An 18,817-nucleotide genomic window follows, 5' to 3' on the forward strand; every position below is an offset into this window, starting at 1 on the left:
TTTGTATGATCCTAATGTACAGTATGCTGCATGTTTGTTCACGATTTGCCACGTGGCTTCCATAGTGACCAGGCTTGCGTGTTCTACCTCACTCCCCCCTTCTCCCCTTATAGTAGAGTAGGTCGTTCTTTCTGTTGTTCAGAGCAGGATTGTCAACTCTTTGTCCTCTATGCCTTCATTGCGCATCCTTCTTACAAGTTGAATCAAGCTCTGCCGGCCCCTATATAATGAGCTCAGTCTCTGCATTAGTTGCCACTTAAATCTACTCTTCATTCTGTTCACATCTCTGTCCTCCCCTGTACAGTATATTATTATTTTTGTGAGTGCTCAGGAAGTCTCCAGCCATCTAGCTGCTGTATAATTTGAGTATAAGTGTTATTACCATTTTTCTTGTACTGTATAGCCTAAGGCGTTAATTCGTAAGCCTGGCAAAGTTTTTATGATTCATATTGGTTCCATACTGTCAGCTAGTATTAGTAATATTTTGTATCTGTAATAATATTATATCTTGCCTTACCTCAGCATTATCCGGTTTTCTCATTTTATCAGGGCTGACATAGATAAATTTGCTTTTGCTAATTTCGTGTTAATAGAGGCTATTGCAGTTAACCATATATGTAACCTGTTTTGCCATTACATTATCCTTATGAGTCCTGAATGTTTAGTTGTTAGTTTGAGCATTAAACTATAACTTGTAATTTTACGAGTACCTAAGTCTTTTGTTTTGATCCTGGAACTTTGCGGGACAGTAGTGATTTTAGTATTCTCACTTCATATCCTCATTTGTCAGTCTGTCTCTCCATGTGACTCCACAGGCTCCTCTAAAATAACTCATTTCCACTGCTCTCACTCTTGACTTGTGTCCCTCCAACAACGTCCAAGCTTCACTTCCATACGTTAGAGTTGGTATCAGAATACTGTCATGTAATAACTTATTCACTTCCTTGCTAACTTCCCAGTTTCTTGTCACTGCCTTCAAGGAGCCAGCAATCTTTCTTCCTTGTTGTACCCTTTCAAGCACTTCACCCTCCAAACTTCCATCCTTATTCATCACACTCCCCAAGTACTTAAACGTACTCACATCTTCCATTTACTCATCATCCACCCTTACTGTACATTCACTAACTTCACTAACTTCACCTCTCTCAGAGACCATAACTTTACTCTTCCCTACATTCACCTTTAGATTCGGTTTCTTACACACTCTCCCAAACTCATCCACCAAGCCTTGCAGCTCCCCTTCGTCTTCACTTAACAACACAGTATCATCTGCAAACAAAAGTACAGGGAGTTTCCAAACATTGCCCTCTCTCATTAAGGCCACTCCAACATCCACTGCCCTGCCTTGTATCTCTTTAATAACCCCATCCATATACAGATTGAACAACAAATGGAGACATGACAAATCCCTATTTCAACCCAACCTTCAAATAGAAAAACTCACTCAGTTCACCATCCACACGCACTACAGCCTTAGCACCCCCATACATACTCTTCACAGCATTCAACAACTTTCCATCTACTCCATATATTCTTAATACTTTCCACAATCCTTGCCTATCCACCCTGTCATATGCTTTCTCCAAATCCATGAAGGCTGCATACAACTTCTTTCCTTTCTCTAGAAACTTTTCCACTAAAGCTCTAAGAATGACTATCTGATTTACACAACCTCTTCCCTTTCTAAAGCCTCCCTCTTCTTTTCCAACTAATTCCTCTGTTATTTCCCTAACTCTGTCAATAACTATCCTACCGTATACTTTTCCTTTTACACTAAGAAGACAAATGCCCCTATGATTACCACACACTTCTGTTTCCCCTTTCCCTTTGCACAAGGGAAAAATTATGCCTGACTTTCAATTCTCCGGGACTCTACCTTCCTCCCAGGCCAATCTGCACATCTTCCACCTCCATTCTACTACTATCTCTCCCTCGTGCTTCAGCATTTCACCACACACTCCATCAATTCCTGGGGCTTTCCCTGTTTTTACTTTAGTCATTGCTTCCACAACTTCCATCCTACTGATTTCCTCCTGTCTTCTCACCCTCCTTCTTCCAGCCATTTCCCAGCCACTTACACTCGCATTACTTTCATTCTCTATATTCAACAATTCATTAAAGTATTCTCTCCATCTGCTCACTTTTTCTCCCTTCTCAACTAGTAATCCACCATTTTTATCTTTCACTCCCCTACTAATTTCATTGCCGCCCTATCTGACTCTCCTTACCTCTTTCCAGAACATTTTCTTACATTCCCTCCACGTATATATATATATATATATATATATATATATATATATATATATATATATATATATATATATATATATATATATATATAACTATGCATGCAATCTGGAGGTAACAAGAATGAAGATATTCGTCAGTGTACTAAAGGGATTAAATTGATGTCCTTCAGTGTTGGACTTTTTCTTCTGAGAGTATAGTTTGGTACATAAATGATTTATTTCTCTGTATTTTATATCGAGGCACTACGGAATGTATTTCGAGACCCACAGATACTCTCAACATAATCCAACAATTTTTGGTAATACTTTATAAAACAGGAGTAGCATTACTGGAATGGTATTATTATCCATTACTTTAACGATACGCAAATGTTTGAATTTGCTCTGCTATTAAACTGCATCCACTGCACACATAGGGGCATGTCCACCATTTTTTCCCTAATGCATCATAGCAAAGAATATCATCTAAGAACAGGGAAGTACACTAATTCCCTTCTTATACAAAAATAGTAGCCTACAGAGAAAATCAGTAAGCTGAAGAAGTGAAATTACGCGGTATTATTGTTCTCTGCTGTACCTTTGTTTGGCAGAGTTCAAGACCTTGTCAGTATGCTGATGACCATACTTGTTCCTGGCTTCCTGACACATTGCACTGGAGAGGTAATAGTCCATGAGCGCTTCCACGGTCTCCTCCCTCTCCACCTGGAATTTACCTTCTGCTTTCCTGGGGAATAGATATGATATAGGTGGCTCTTAGTAGAAATGCAGCTGTACCGACTTAACTTTATCCTGGACCCCCCCAAAAAAAAAAAAAAAAAAAAAAATGCTCTCTCTCCAACCCGAAGGCTGAACTGTAACAAGAGATTAATTTTAGAGTACAGTACGGTGTTAGTCAAGAAGTGCAATGGGATGGACGTTGAGCCTTTTTCTCAGCCGGTGAGCTGCTGAAAAGACGCTGCAGAAAGACTAAAATCTCAACCAGGTAAACAAAACTGAGTAATGCAAGTTCTCTTCGGCAGTTTGTCCTGATTAACATCGTTGAATGAGGATGATGTAAGTTTTAATGAATTGCTGCTGCTAGACGTCTTTCTTCAAAATACAAAAGGCCCGATATTCTAAGTTGTTTTTTAAGATTATCAAAGACTTGGTTCAAAGTGACTGCCTCAGTTGAACAAGGTCGTCGGGAGAAATCGATTGAACTAAAGGGTCAGACACCATGAAGCACTTAGCTGCTTTGCTTATCTCAGTAACTTAGGTCTTTGAACCTATGGTGGAGTGCTGACTTACCCTTATGGGATGCAAGACCACTGTATAGCCTATCCAGGTTACCACAGTTACCTCTTCAACTAAAGTTCACTTCCTCACCGACTGATTCTTCCCCTGTCCCCCTCCTTCCTTCTGACTTGGTGGTAGTAATCCCAACATTTTGGAGCTTACTTTCCTTGTCTGTTCACCACCTCCCTAGGTGTTACCTTACGTACCCATTTTACCAACAACCTACATAGGGTAGATGGGTAAGAGAATCTAGTTGCGCCACATCATCTCTCACTCAGTTATACCATCACTGTCGCAATTACTCTCTGAATGACGTACTTATTCCACCTTACCAATCATCATCCCAAAATCTCTCCATCACTACCACAAGCACTTCAGTGCTGAATGTGTTAAAGGGATACAGTTTGATTGGTACATGAAGCTTCGTACCACTTTCTTAGCGATGTAATGTGCATTTGCACCTGAAAATTTTCTCATATTTTGATTACATCACCGTAACATTATATATATATATATATATATATATATATATATATATATATATATATATATATATATATAATACTACACTGCCCCATGAGGAGCGTAGGGGCCCGGGGCTAGGCAGTTGGTCCTGACATTTAAGATGAGAGTGACCAGCCTCACTCATCCCTGAGTGGCAGTACATGAGCAATCAACCTCCAATCATCCCTTGGATATAAACCTTCACCGGCTCAGTCCAACTGAAGCGCAATAATTACCCACTAGACAACCAGGCGCCAAAATTTGGTTATATGGTTACCACCCAACGTAGTAAATGGTTTCCTGGTGTACAGGAAACCATTTGGCTTGTCACTCAGTGTAGCGTCACCCACAGGCAGAAGGAAGAGGAAAGAATGAAGGAAAGAAAGACAGAAGAGTGAGTGTAAAGTTACCCATAGGCAGAAGGACAAGGAAAGAATGAAGGAAAGGAACAGACGAGAATGGAAGGAAAGAAGGATGGAAGAGAGGAAAGGGCAGACACCCGACAGCAGCACTACATCGAGTGAGTGGATGGTGAGCCCTCCCAGCTACCATATATATATATATATATATATATATATATATATATATATATATATATATATATATATATATATATATATATATATATATGCAGTTTTTCAACAGTTATTCAATGAACATTCGTGATTATTTGTTCTTGGAGAAATTTACCATGGATGACAACGGAAGGGAAGTTTTTACCTCCCTGAGCCCCCATTTAATTTGCCATCTCTTATCGCATCGTATCACTGACTATCGTGACATTCATCATTAGCCTTCGTTAAATCATTCTGTCCGTTATATACTGGCTCGCCACAGCCACACAAGACCTGGGCAAGGCTAAAGAGCTGAGACGCTTAAGACAAGTTGCCTGTCACTCACACTGCGCGGTGTTTTCAAACCATTTTTTTTTTTTTTTTTCATTATGGGCCATATGCACTTGGGAGCAACTTACCTGACTCATCGACGGGCATTCATTTGATGGATCAGCAGTTGTGGCTGATGAGGTGTATGCAGTGATTAATAAGCGTGGTAGACAGAGAGGAATAAAGTGTCTATTGGAGATAGGTAAGAAGGCATGGATGAATGAAACTATGCCAGCAGAGTGGAAAAAGGCTATGATTGTACTCATGTACAGAAATAAAAGTGAGTGAAGTAAGTGCAAGAATTATCTTGGCATAAGTTTACTGAGTTTTTTAGGGAAGGTATATGGAAGAATAATATAGAAAAAGTAAGAAAGTTAACAGGAGTCCTAGTGAGTGTTGAATAGGGTGGCTTTAGGAGTGGCAGAGGATATGTGGATCAAATACCTGTAGTGAGACAGTTAGGGGAGAAGGCTTGTGAGAAGGACTACTAGGTGTTTATGGCATTTATGGATCCGGAAAAAGTATACGACAAAGTAGACAGAGAGGGATTGTAGAAGGTTTTCTCATGTATGTTGTAGATGGTAAGCTACTAGGTGTCGTCAAGAGTTTTTATGATGGTAGTGAGTCGTGTGGAAGGGTAAATGGTCATCTAAGTGAATAGTTCACGATCAATGTGGGCGTGCGAAAGGCTGTGTGATGTCCCCATGGTCGTTCAATATATATATGGATGGGGTGATGAGAGAAGTAAAAGCACGGGTACTGGAGAGACGAATGGCGCTGGTCATGAATGGTTGATGGACGGAATACGAGCATCTCAAATTTGTTGTATGTTTATGATGCAGTGCTACTTGCAAATACCGGACAAGAACTTGGCAGACTAGTGCAGAGTTTTGCTGAAGTCTGTGAACGTCGTGCCTTGAGAGTACGGTACAAAAGAGTAAAGTGACGGTAATCGAGAGAGAAGGTGACTCCCAGTGTGATGTTACAGTGAATGGAAAGAGACAGGAATTGGTGAGAGAGTTCAAATACCTGGGTACAGTGATAGAAAAGAGGAAAATGTTCAAAAGAAGTGGAAACTAGAGTGACACAAGGAAGGAAAGTCGCTGGTGCTATGAAGGCCTTGATAAGAAACAGAGGCTTGAGTGTTGCAGATGCGCGAGGCTTACATGAAGAAGTGTTAGTGCCAGCATTAACATATGGGTGTGAGACTATGGTGTGGCATGAAAATGAAAAGTCAAGAGTGAGAATAGTGGAGATGGGATTGCTGTGGAATGTATGTGGACTACAGAGTGTGGGTAGGATACGAAATAATATGATTCGTGAAAGGTAATGAGTGAGGGAGTCAGTGGTCTCCAGAATCGAAGAGAGTGTACTGAGATGATATTGTCATGTGGAGAGAATGGATGAAAATAGAGTGGTGAAAATGGTATATCTGAGTTAATTTGAAGGAGGGAGGAGGCGAGGTAGGCCAAGGAGAAGTTGAAGGGATATAGTGGATGAGTGTGTAAAGAAGAGAGGTATGGATGTGGGTGAGGCTAGGGAACTGAGAAGAGATTGAGCTGGCTGCATGAATGTTGTGAGAAGTGCATGATCAGGGATTTGGCACTATTTTTTAACGTGGCAGCGTTCAGATTGACTCTATCGGATATGTTTATGTGGAGCTACAGAATGTGGTGAAAGTTTTTTGTTGTATTAGATAGAGCCAGGATTCCAGGGGCTTGAATGATGAGTGAACGGAAGCGTGGCCCATTTTACTGGGCAAATTTGAGCCGTCTCGACGCTGCTACTCCTCACCTTGCCCTAGGGTGAGAGAGGAGGTCCGGATGATGATGATGATGATGATGATGAATACCCAATGCAATAAATGATGTTCTACAGGATGGGGATCCATTTGGATTGTCTGTTAGTGTAAAATCACTTATGGTCACGTCTACGTCATGTGAATGGATTTTTGGTGCCTCTGTTAAAAAAAAAAAAAAAAAAAAAAAAAGCAGAAGGCATTCAGTTCGAACTATCAATAGAATGCCCACTGAAATCAGCGAGCCACACACTCCTTCACTCGCCATTTAGCCATTCAGATTATTGGCTTCACTTTTTAGGCAAACCCACTGCTGCACGTACTGGTATCGACTAAAGTGAAAAATCCGTTTGACTGAGTGGTGCAATGAATGTCCAGCTAAAAGAAGATAATTGAACCAGTGTCAAAATATCTCTCAATATATTTTGATACTGAACTTGACTGCTAATTAAATTTATATAAACCTATGAGTAATTCATACAACACTGTAGTAGTTTTTTGCCTCAGCAGTATCAGTTGTGTTATAAACGAAGCTAGCTACTGTGTAGGGGCTATGGTTATAAGACACCCATTGGAATGCTCGTGCCCTGTGGGCAGCACAGTATTTTAACCATTTACCCTCGCATTCTCCTATCAGCACCTACCCGTCTACCTACCTAATCCCCACTAACTCACCTGATCGTCACCTGTTCTTGGTAGAGGTCGGGCACTTCGGTGCAGTCATTTAGAAGGTGGTGAAAAGTTTGGAACCAAATTTCCTTCCAGGAGTCCCATAACTGTAACATTAATCATAATCATCATTATCTTCATTAGTACCATCACTCATCATCACTCTCAGTGACTGTAGGCTAAAACAACGACATGTGCTATTTTTCTCTGAGATACTGGTCGGAATAAAAATAATGTAAGCTTGCAAATAAAGAAAAATTTTCCATGAGAGTACCAGTATAACAGTTCAAAAAAACTGATGTGCAGTGAAACTTGGAAGATATTTGGGGGACAGGAATGAAGACTATGAGGTTTTGAAACACATTACATCACTATTGCCTGTGGAGTGATGCGGCAAAGTAGATGGAGAAATTAATGGAGTCATGGTTACTCAGTTGTGGAGAGAAATATATAGATATAATATTTTAATAATTAAGCACTTTGCGGTGGTGTGACCATGTGGAGAAAAGGGAGAATGAGAGGCTAACTAGGAAAGAGTTTGTGAGTGAGGTGGCTGGGAGAATGAAGAAAAGGAGACAGTGAGGTGCAAGGATAAGGTGTCAATTCTCCCGGTAGAGAACGGCGATATCCAGGTATGTTGTGCCAAAGAGAATGTGAACTATAGAAGCAAAAGGTTGGGACAAAATATGAAGAAACTTTTCACAGGGGTGGCCCTCAGAACTGGTGTTAATTTAGTATCCTCTCATGAGCTCAGTTTGTTTTGTAACTCGTCTAACTGTACTGTGCGACATATGAATATTCTGGAGGGGTCACACTGGCACGTCAAAGATTTCCTTTTTGTATGTTTTTCATATACTGAATTGTTGATACCAGTATTCAGATTAATAATTACCCTTACTAATATTCCTAAGCATTGCTCATCCTAACGTTTTCATCTGCATGATTGAATACAAGTACCAATGAAAGAAAGACATTCGAGAGCCGAATGCTAATCGCCAGCCAGAATATGCTATTGGCCAAATTACAAGCTCGGCCCCCCCCTGGGGGGGGAGGGCGGGGAGCGGCGCCCATCCCTGGGCGGGCCGGGGGCGCCATCCTTGGGGAGGCCGGAGGTGGGGCCACCTCAATGAGGGCCGGGGAGCCGAGCCTCACCCCAGGGGAAGGGGCAGGAGGATTTTGGCCATACTTGATACTCTGAAGGTTTCATATTGACGGCTTAAGTCGTTCATGAGACATAATGGTGCTAAAGGCTGGCGATAAAAACTAGTTGACCTTTGGCAGCCATTTTAGTGACCTTGATCTCGACCACGACTGCCATTCTCGAACTCGATTTTGACCATTTCTTTGGATCCCCTGAAGATTTCATGTTGATAGCTCAAGCCGTTCATGAGATATAATGGTGCTAAATGTGGGTTATGAAAACAGTTTGTCCTTTGGCAGCCATTTTGCTGACTTTGGCCTTGACCCAGAGTCCCCATTTTCGAACTCGCTGAAGATTTGGCCATATTTTGATACCTTGAAGGTTTCGTATTGATAGTTCAAGCCGATCATGAAATATAATTGGAACACTCCCCCCACCCACACACACAGAGGCGGGCAAAAACTTTAACGTTCCACCTTGGTAAAGGTGGGCGATAATAATCCTCTGATTTTATTGTAAACTTGTAAAAAACAAGGCAACATTTTTGGAGGTTTCCTCTCACCCACCACACCTTTGGCCATTTCCTCTTCTTTCATGCGAACCAGTAGCGTGTCTGTTAGGCAATCATCAACACTCCTCAGGTTGCAATAGAATGTTTTCATTTGGCAAGCATTCTAACATAGGGTGAATAGCTCTACACTATAAAACTGTAATGGGAAATAGTTTAAAGACACAAGATCAGAGCCTGGATATACCAACGCACCTGAGGCGCTAGATCTCTCTAAGGTGCTGTAGGCAGTGACTTTGATGCCTCAAACCCATGCACAGAACGTTTAGGCAACCATCTGGCTCTGAATTTAAGGCCCTGATTTGAGAAAGGTGATGAGTTACCGTAGCCGAATGAATGCATGTTAAGCGAAAATCTAGTGAACTTAGCATCTCTCTTCAAACATTTTACAGGGACACATGAGTGTATTGGAAGTACTGCAACCAGATACGTTGTATCATAGTTATTATGTAGTGGAATGCTTATGAGCCAGTAGGCCCACAAAAATGTGGTACATATATGATACCTGCTCGATACCAACCCACGCCAAGCCGTGAGTGCAAAGGGTATATTCGCTTTACCTGATAAAAATATACAGAGTGAAATATTACTCTGAAGACCCTAATATTGTAGCCTAAATATATTCGTTATAAATATACTGCTTTAAGTTGGTACTTAATTTCCTTATTTCAATGTATCCATTGTTACACCTAGTGTTCAGAGCGATCTCCTTCAGTGTTTAAAGGTAACTGAAGCCCGTGTTCCTAACTAGCGAGTTTTCTCTGTAACACATCCATTGGGAAGGCAGCATTCTCTCCAATAGTGCTTTCTTTTTGCTAGTTAAATGTGCAAGGCTTGTTCTAAAATCCTTTTCTCTTAACTCGTGGCATGCAGCTTACCCATTTCAGTCCACTCTGGGGACATGTGAACTACCTCAAGTGACCGAGATTTCTAACAATGTACCACGAGCTCGTAGGTGCAGCGTCACACAGTCTTTATGAGATAATAGGATTACTGTCATCTCCCATCTCTACTTCCTAAATTGAGCCCAGAATCAAAGTAACAGTAGCTACTATTAACGAAATTCATTTACTTCCTGATCCATTTACTATGGTGTTAGCACTAAGGGAGGGTTCAAGTTTTTATTGGAAAACAACGTACTAATGATAAAATCTAATGCAGGGCCAACAGCGACTTAGGCTATAGAGGGAAAGATTAAATAAATCCCCCAGATCAGCACGTTACTCTGAAGTTATGGCTTATTGGGGTAACTGGCAGCTCACTGAGGATTTGACAGGAGTGTGACACACTCATGCAGTTGCTGGTCTCCCTCCAGTTAAGTAGTTTCTGACCTCAGTAACTATAACTGTTGTCATCTGAGCTAAAATAATTCATGGGTAGGGGCTAGTATGTGCATTTTTGTTCTCGCTTTCTGTATTTAAGATCATGTAAGGGACAACCTACTGTACAGACAAGGTGTAATGGAAAGGAAAGAGCTATACTATTGGCAGCAAAGTCTTTTCGTCTCTCCTGCTTGTCTTGCCCAGGAGCTTTAACCCCTTAACCTTGGGGCTTCACTTTCATGACGCTTAAAAGCAAGGGATCATACCGCGGGGCGTCGCTTTTGTGATTCTGTGTTATTTTGAATTCACCCGGGCTTCCAAGTGGGGGCTTGTATCATCTATCAGTACTGCCAATGTCCAACACTAGTCAGCACTCCTAATCTCATCTGTACTCCCATCCATTGTTGACAATTTAGCCATTTCTCCCCATTCTTGACTCCCCTCCCTACCCCCCCTCCATTACCCTGGAATCTTCCTGGAAATCTTCCCTGGAATTTTTCACTGATTTCATCCATTGAAATAAGCCCTATGCCCTATTCTTATACCAAATAATATATACAAGAAAGAAATAAGGTAAGTGAGAGTGCCATACACCTGGAATTGGCTAATTATCACCTGACAACACCTCACGTGCACTCGTTTGCTAATTTTCGCTGTTTATTTCCCCTTGAAATATGCCGTATAATCTATTTTCGTAATAAATATACATGTAAGGGAAGGGAGAAGCCTAAGTGATATTCACATTCACCTGGAACTACCTAATTTATAATGTATTGTCTAGATTTCCTGCCAATCATTTCACTTCTATATATAGCTGTTTCAAGAGGCTAACATTGGTAGTAATGAATTTCCCTAGGTAGGCCACCACCCCGGCCCACCCTTATCAGTTCACTCTCATCTTCTAACGTGGAGGTACGTCAGTTCACTCTTGCTAGCTTCAGGGACTTTTCACCCCCATGCAAAGGGCCCTGTGACCTTTACCCCCTACTAAACCTCGTATGGAAAGAGGTAAAGGGCTGACAATTGATAAAAGAGTGACTACGATCTTTCTATTGAGTAAAACAGTGCAAGTGGAATTGTAAATAATGTGTAAATAATGTGTAAACAGCAAGTGAAAGTAATGAATGTAAATATACGTGAACAGTGGAAAATAGTTTTATAAGTTACTTCAAGTGACAGTGCATAACACAGTGTAAATATAATAGAAATGTAAATAACGTTAATAAAATAGAGAACGTAAATAGAAATGTAAATGAGTAGTATTATAAGAATACGAGTATATACCCTAGGAGTAATGAAAGTGAAAGTTTCACTCTAGCATGTCTGAATACTATGAGTTATGAGAGTGAAGCTGAAAGTGACATTCACTCTCAATGCTAGTATACAGGATGAGAAAGTGAATGCTACGTATTTTACTGAAAGAAATTGAATCCCTACAGTGACAATAAACTAATACTACTGAAGGAAACTTATGGATAAAGACTGTACATATATATATAAGTGTTATATAGTAATAGAAATATAAAGTGTGAGGAGTTTTATGAATAATAAATGATAGAGTACCAAGAGCGAACTAGCGCAAGTGCGATGGTCAGACGCGCTCGTAATTTTCATTGCTTTCACAGTGGGTTTTTTTTTGGAGTATGGATCCCAAACTACTTGAAAATCATAGAGTAGTGTTTATAGTGTTAATATCTGGCTGTGGTAATCATATTACGGGTTGTCGGGCAATGTAAAGTGGAGACTTCGTTACCTAACTTCAGAGGTCTCCACAAGTCCTACGGTAACAGACGAAGGCTCAACAAACATTCCAGGAGAAAGCTGAAGGTATGTGCCATAAGCATATATAATTTTAATATTCTAGGACTAATAACTGATTTTTGGCAAATATTTTTTTTAGAGTCTGTCGGAGCCCGAATAACCCTGCGGCACACGCAAAACATTGGTAAACATGCCCGAGGTGTAGGGGTTAAAAATCCTTGTCTTGCTCGGGAACTTTGAAAATCAGTCCAGTGAAATCAGAGCAAGAAAGAATTATTTCAGTTGGCTAGAGATCTGTAATTAGTGTTGGCTACTGCAGATTCGCCAGACTGGTATCAAAGTAGAGAAGTGGGATAGGCAAAAAGGAATTTTGTTGCTGACAGTAAAACCTGGAAGGAGTAACAAAATGAAATCAAAGTTCCAGGAAAACTGAATCGTTTGGGACAGGAGAAATTTTGTTGCTGATTGCACAAGCAGAAAGATGCAACAGAGTGAAAGCAACTCAATGCAGAGAGAAGCAGGAGAGTGGACTTGACAATACTTTCTGTTAGTAAGTACTAGTCATGCTATGGAAGAAACGGCAGTTACCTCGTCAATGATGTAAGTCAGGTCCTTATCACTGTAGAAGGTTTTAGGGTACCAGCATGAATAACATGCTAACACCCCGCCAGGGCGCAAGACTCGCCTCACCTGGAAAGAAATATGATATAACTGAAGTAAAAAGTCTGTGGCAGTAACACGAGCAAAAGTTTCCCAACAGTTTCCTTCCAATATTGTGTTTGGCCTACCATGATTCTCATCCCTCGTACTACTCTGTGCAGTAGAGACATCGACACTGTCTTAGCTCAAGTAAGTGCACAGCAATTTGCTTCTGGTTGACTAGTCATGTGGGAGAACGGAATAGAAGCAGTAAACGGTGTGTTGGGGGGAAGGTACTACACGAGGATGGGTGTGCAATGTCAAGGATTTGTTCATGTAAATTATATGTAACTGGTTCTCCTAATTGCCATGTTGTTTGTGAATACTTGAAAGCTGGAGCGAATTAATATTACACAAACTATTTCTACACATCAGATGAAACTGTTTACTATCACTTCATGACTTTTGCTTGTTCAACAGACCCGCCATCATAGCCTCAGAAGAGGGGTGGGGAGAGAGATTTCAGGATTTAAGGTCACTGGTAGATTGCCAAAATATCAATTGCACAATATTAGATGGATCATTCATTTATATCTGCTTAACACATGCGCTGCCATCTTTTGTTCCACTGATCTCCTCATATTTAACCCGCCATGTGCTGGCTATTTTTAGCCATATGGGTCATCCCTATGCCGGCCATTTTTTGACCTTTTTTTTTTTGCTAAAATGATAGATTTTGATGTGGAAACAATGAATTTCACCAATAAAATGCTCACTGAGGCTCAGAAACGGGTTTTATTGAGTCCTGCATACTTGTGTATGGGTATAGCCGCTCCCTCACGCTCACCACGTATGTGAGAGAAAGCCGTTTTCTATGTAAGGTATACTCAGGTTTTTATGCAGGGAAGGTATAGGAGTAGACTGTAGCACCAGTCGAGCAGGGCAGTACTCCCGAGGTGTTTGGAAAGCTGATGAAAGGGAGTGCTGGAGCTCCCGTTTCATCAGCCCTCAGGACTAGTTCCTGACCATCCCCCTTTGCTGAACTTTTTCAGTGTCTCAGTTACACAGTGAGTAGGCCAGCATGCTCTCCAATACAAATTTCTCTAACTATCTTCACCAAACTACATGCACAGTACACACTACACTTCCTATTCAAAATTCACCAAAAATGGCGTCAATTTATCAAGCCTCGGAGTCCCCAGGGGGGGGACCATAAATGCCCCCACCATCTGCCCCTCTCCCGGTGACGACTCAAGGTGCCTGGAACCACTGTCTGACTCTCTTCTTCTTCATTTCTGCAACATTCGCGGCCTTTCCTCTAACTTTCGATCTGTTGAGCACCACCTCTCCTCCTCTAAACCTCACCTTCTTTTTCTAATGGAGACTCAGCTGTCTGAGGCAACTGACAGCAAACCCTTTTCTGTATCCTCGTACTTTCTCTATACTCATTTCAAAGCCAAAGGTGGCTCTTGTGTATATATATGCAACGACTTATCTTGCTCTCGTGTTCCTGAACTTGATTCTTCTGAATTCTCCACACTCTGGCTTCGGCTTTCCTGTCATTCTCTGACTAAATATATCTGTGCTCTTTACTTATCCCCTAATTCTACTGACTATCAAAAATTCTTCGACTATCTTACTTCTACGATGGAACACATTCTATCCATTTCTCCTTTCTCTGAAGTCTCCATTCTTGGAGATTTCAATGTTCACCACCACCTTTGGCTCTCCTCTCCTTTCACGGATCCACCTGGTGAACAAGCCTAAATCTTTTCTATCCTTAATGACCTAGAGCAGCTTGTACAGCACCCTACCCGTATCCCTGACCGCCTTGGACAGAGCTCCAACATACTTGACCTCTTCCTCACAACTAATCCTTCTGCTTACTCTGTTAATCTTTTCTCTCCGTTGGGCTCCTCCGATCACAACCTTATTACCTTAACCTGTCCTATCACTCCGGTACGGCCTGTGGACCCTCCAGGGAAACGTCGTCTGTGGCATTTTGGAGCTGCGGACTGGGAGGCCCTCAGGCAGTACTTCTTTGATTTTCCCTGGAATGATTATTGCTTCCATGGCCGTGAGCCATCTGAGTGTGCCTTGCGCATTAAGGAGGTTATTCTCTCGGGCATGGAAGCATACATTCCTTTCTCATATCCTTTGACTAACGCAAGAAAGCCTTGGTTTAATCATGCTTGTTCTAATGCTGTCCGCAACAAGGAGAGGGCCTACAAAAGGTACCGGAACCAACCCACCCCTGAATCACATCATCTTTACGTTTCTGCCCGGAATCGTGCTAAGTCTGTTCTTCGCTCTACTAAAAATAATTTCATCCATATTAAATGCTCTCAACTCTCCAACTCGAATTCTTCCCGCTCCTTCTGGCACCTTGCCAAAAATTTTTCTAACAACTTTACCTCATCATCCTTCCCTCCCCTTTTCTACTCTGATGGTTCTGTAGCTATTTCTTCTACTGATTAAGCAGATCTCTTCGCACAGACTTTCTCCTCCAATTCCACCTTAGACGATTCCGGTGCTGTTCCTCCATCACTTCCCCCCTCTGACTTCCTCATGCCTGACATTAAAATTTCTTCATTGGATGTATTTTCTGCCATCACTGGCCTCAGTACTAACAAGGCATATGGGCCTGATGGGGTCCCTCCTGTTGTTCTCAAGAACTGTGCTTCTGTGCTTACACCCTGCCTAGGCAAACTCTTTCGCCTTTGTCTGTCAACTTGTACCTTTCCTTCTTGCTGGAAGTTTGCTGTCATTCAGCCAGTCCCAAAGAAGGGTGACAACTCCCAACTCTCCAACTATCGTCCAATTGCTTTAACGTCCTGTATTTCAAAAGTTTTCGAGTCAATTCTTAATAGAAAAATTTTAAGGCATCTTTCCTATCACAACCTTCTTTCCGATCGTCAGTATGGGTTCCGTCAGGGATGCTCCACTGGCGATCTTCTCACCTACCTTTCAGACTCCTGATCATCCTCCTATCGGGACTTTGGCAAAAGCTTTGCCATTGCACTTGACATCTCAAAGGCTTTCGATCGAGTCTGGCATAAATCTTTAATTTCCAAACTGCCCTCCTACGGTTTCTATCCTTCTATCTGTGCCTTCATCGCTAGCTTCCTTTCTGGTCGTTCTATAGCCGCTGTTGTAGACGGCCATCGTTCTTCTCCTAGATCTATCAACAGTTGTGTTCCTCAGGGCTCTGTCCTATCACCAACTCTCTTCCTTTTATTCAACAATGATCTTCTAAGCTGTACATCTAACCCTATCCACTCGTATGCTGATGACTCCACCCTTCACCTTTCCATTCGGTTCCTGCAACGCCCATCTCAACAGTTACTTCAACAAACAAGGGATGAGGCTATGGCACGCCTAATGTCTCACTTGGCACGTATCTCTGACTGGGGTAAAAATAATATGGTTGTCTTTAATGCATCTAAGACTCAGTTCTTACACCTATCAACCCGACAAAATCTTCCACAGGTATACCCAGTAATGTTTAATAATATTCAGCTTAATCGTGCATCATCCTTGAACATGCTTGGGGTTTCATTTACTCGGGACTTATCTTGGAAAGATCATATTACATCTCTTGTAAAATCTGCTTCCAAGAGATTGGGTGTGCTAAGCCAACTCCGCTCTTTCTTTACCCCTGCACAATTGTTGACTCTATACAGGGGTTTTATCCGCCCCTGTGTGGAGCACAACTCTCATGTGTGGGGAGGCTCCCCACATACAGCTCTTCTCAATAGGGTGTAGTCAAAGGCTTTTCGTCTTATTAACTCTCCTCCTCTTACTGACTACCTTCAACCACTGTCTCTTCGCCGCACTGTTGCATCTTTATCTCTTTTCTATCGCTACTTTAATGGTCACTGCTCCTCTGAACTGTCTGCTTGCATTCCTCCACCTCTACGACGGGCGTGTAGCACCCGTCTGGCAGCAAACTCTCATCCTTTTTCTGTCCAACTCTCTAATTCAAGAGTTAACCGTTACTCCCAGTCTTTCATTTATGCAACAGGTCATCTCTGGAACTGTCTCCCTCTGTCTGTATTTCCTGCTGCCTATGATCTCCAGTCTTTCAAACGCAGTGTGTCCAGGCATCTCAAAATGATCGGATCTTGAATTTGGCTCTATATTGTATTTTGTTTTTCTCTTGGAGAAAACTGTTACTGTGGGCTCATGGCCTTTGGTTCCTTCTTCCTCGCATAAAAAAAAAAAAAATTCAGAACACTTTTCTGATTACTTATTACTTCAGCATCTATCACATTTTGAGTGTCTTTCTCATTGTGAATGCATTATGTTACACTTAGGTACAACCTGACTTCATTATGTACAGCGCTGGCACTTACAAGAAGGTATTTACAACTTGACTTCACTATATAGTCCTTACAATTACAAGAAAATATTTACAACTTACACTTACATGAAAATTTACAAATGCATTCACTACAGTATGTACAGCACTGGGTGAGGCACACAGGCAGAGTGAGGCAGAGTGAGCATGAGGGGGGGAGTGAGTGAGTGTATGGCCTTGACAGCCTGGGGCATGGTAGAGGAACAGTTACCTTACATCTCTGCCAATTTTTACCAGTGAATCTTGAAAAATGCAGTCACAGTGAAGTTTTTTATTTTAAAACGTTTTTAAAACGGCACTGGCACTGGCTGCAGAATTATGTCAGACCTTTTTAAACTGGCACTGGCACTCAGTGGGTTAAGCATGAGAAAGATAAGAGTAAGGGTAAATCATGTATAATCAAATTTCGAATCAGTTAATACAGGTGTGCCTCCTGTTCCTCATTCAAATTATGGTCTTTTGTATGTCACCCATAATCCCACTCACGCATATGCAGATAACTCAATGCTTCAAGTTCCTTTGCACTTAACCACTCATTCACAATATGTTGATATCTTTAAGTTTCAACATAGCACAGCAATCTCCTTAAATTAAGACTAATCTAAGATTATCGAATGGGGACAAAATAGTATTGTCACATTTAAAGGAAAACCAAACACATCCAGTTTACTGAAAGACAGATATTGCCTGATTCCTACATTACCTTCACTGAAACCAGTATTTTCATGTCTTATTGTATTGTAATCCTTGGTGTTTCACCTAACAAAACTCTCAGTTGGACCGCTAACGTAACAGCACTTGCTAAAACCGCCTCATAGAAACTTGGATTATGTACAGAGTCCGTACCCTCTCCACCGATGAGCAATTTCCTATAATGTACAAGTCAGTTCACTGTGAGTTCGAATATTGCTCACCCTTTTGGTGTGGATGCGAGAAAGTTGCACTAAAACAACTAGTCAAAATTCAAAACAAAGCCTATAGAATATTTGATAACCCAGCAATTACAAATGAAGTACCACCCCAACAAGAATGTATGTTGCCTCTCTTGCATTATTTTAGATACTTTTACAGTAAATGCTCTGATGAAGTGGCACTCATTGTGCCATCTCTATTCACAACACAGGCATCTGGTAGCTCTCATGATCTGACAGTCGCAGTGCCATATTGCAGGGCTTCTGCTTATCATAAATCCTATATTCCTTGAACAACTCCTCTTTGGAACTCGGATCCCCAGATTAGTTCCCCCCCTCCCATACTTCAACCTTAATTAGACTATACTTAACTTCAGCTACAATTCATCCACCAAGAGATGGTGGATGAATTATAGTACAATACAGTTATTGTAAAAGACTGGACCAGATGTTGTCGGTTTACTCTTACCTGTCAGTATTATGCAAACCTATATTTTCCCATCACAAGCATAGGGGCTCAGGGCAAAGATTTTTTTTTTTTTTTTTGTCCAGGCATTAAAGTAGAGAATGACCAGTAGTTTGCCCCCTTGCGGTATTAGGTGAACAGTAAACCCCAAACCATCTCTTGGACGTAATACTTTATGAGCAACACCTGGAAATGCTGCAACTCACTAGACCAATAGGCGTCCATAAACTTATTAACAGTAACGATAATTAATGCCTCACCAGGACAACC

The sequence above is a fragment of the Coenobita brevimanus genome, chromosome 59 (assembly GCF_032717465.1).
Source record: "Coenobita brevimanus isolate Jiangsu-jjx chromosome 59, ASM3271746v2, whole genome shotgun sequence".
Taxonomy (NCBI): domain Eukaryota; kingdom Metazoa; phylum Arthropoda; class Malacostraca; order Decapoda; family Coenobitidae; genus Coenobita; species Coenobita brevimanus.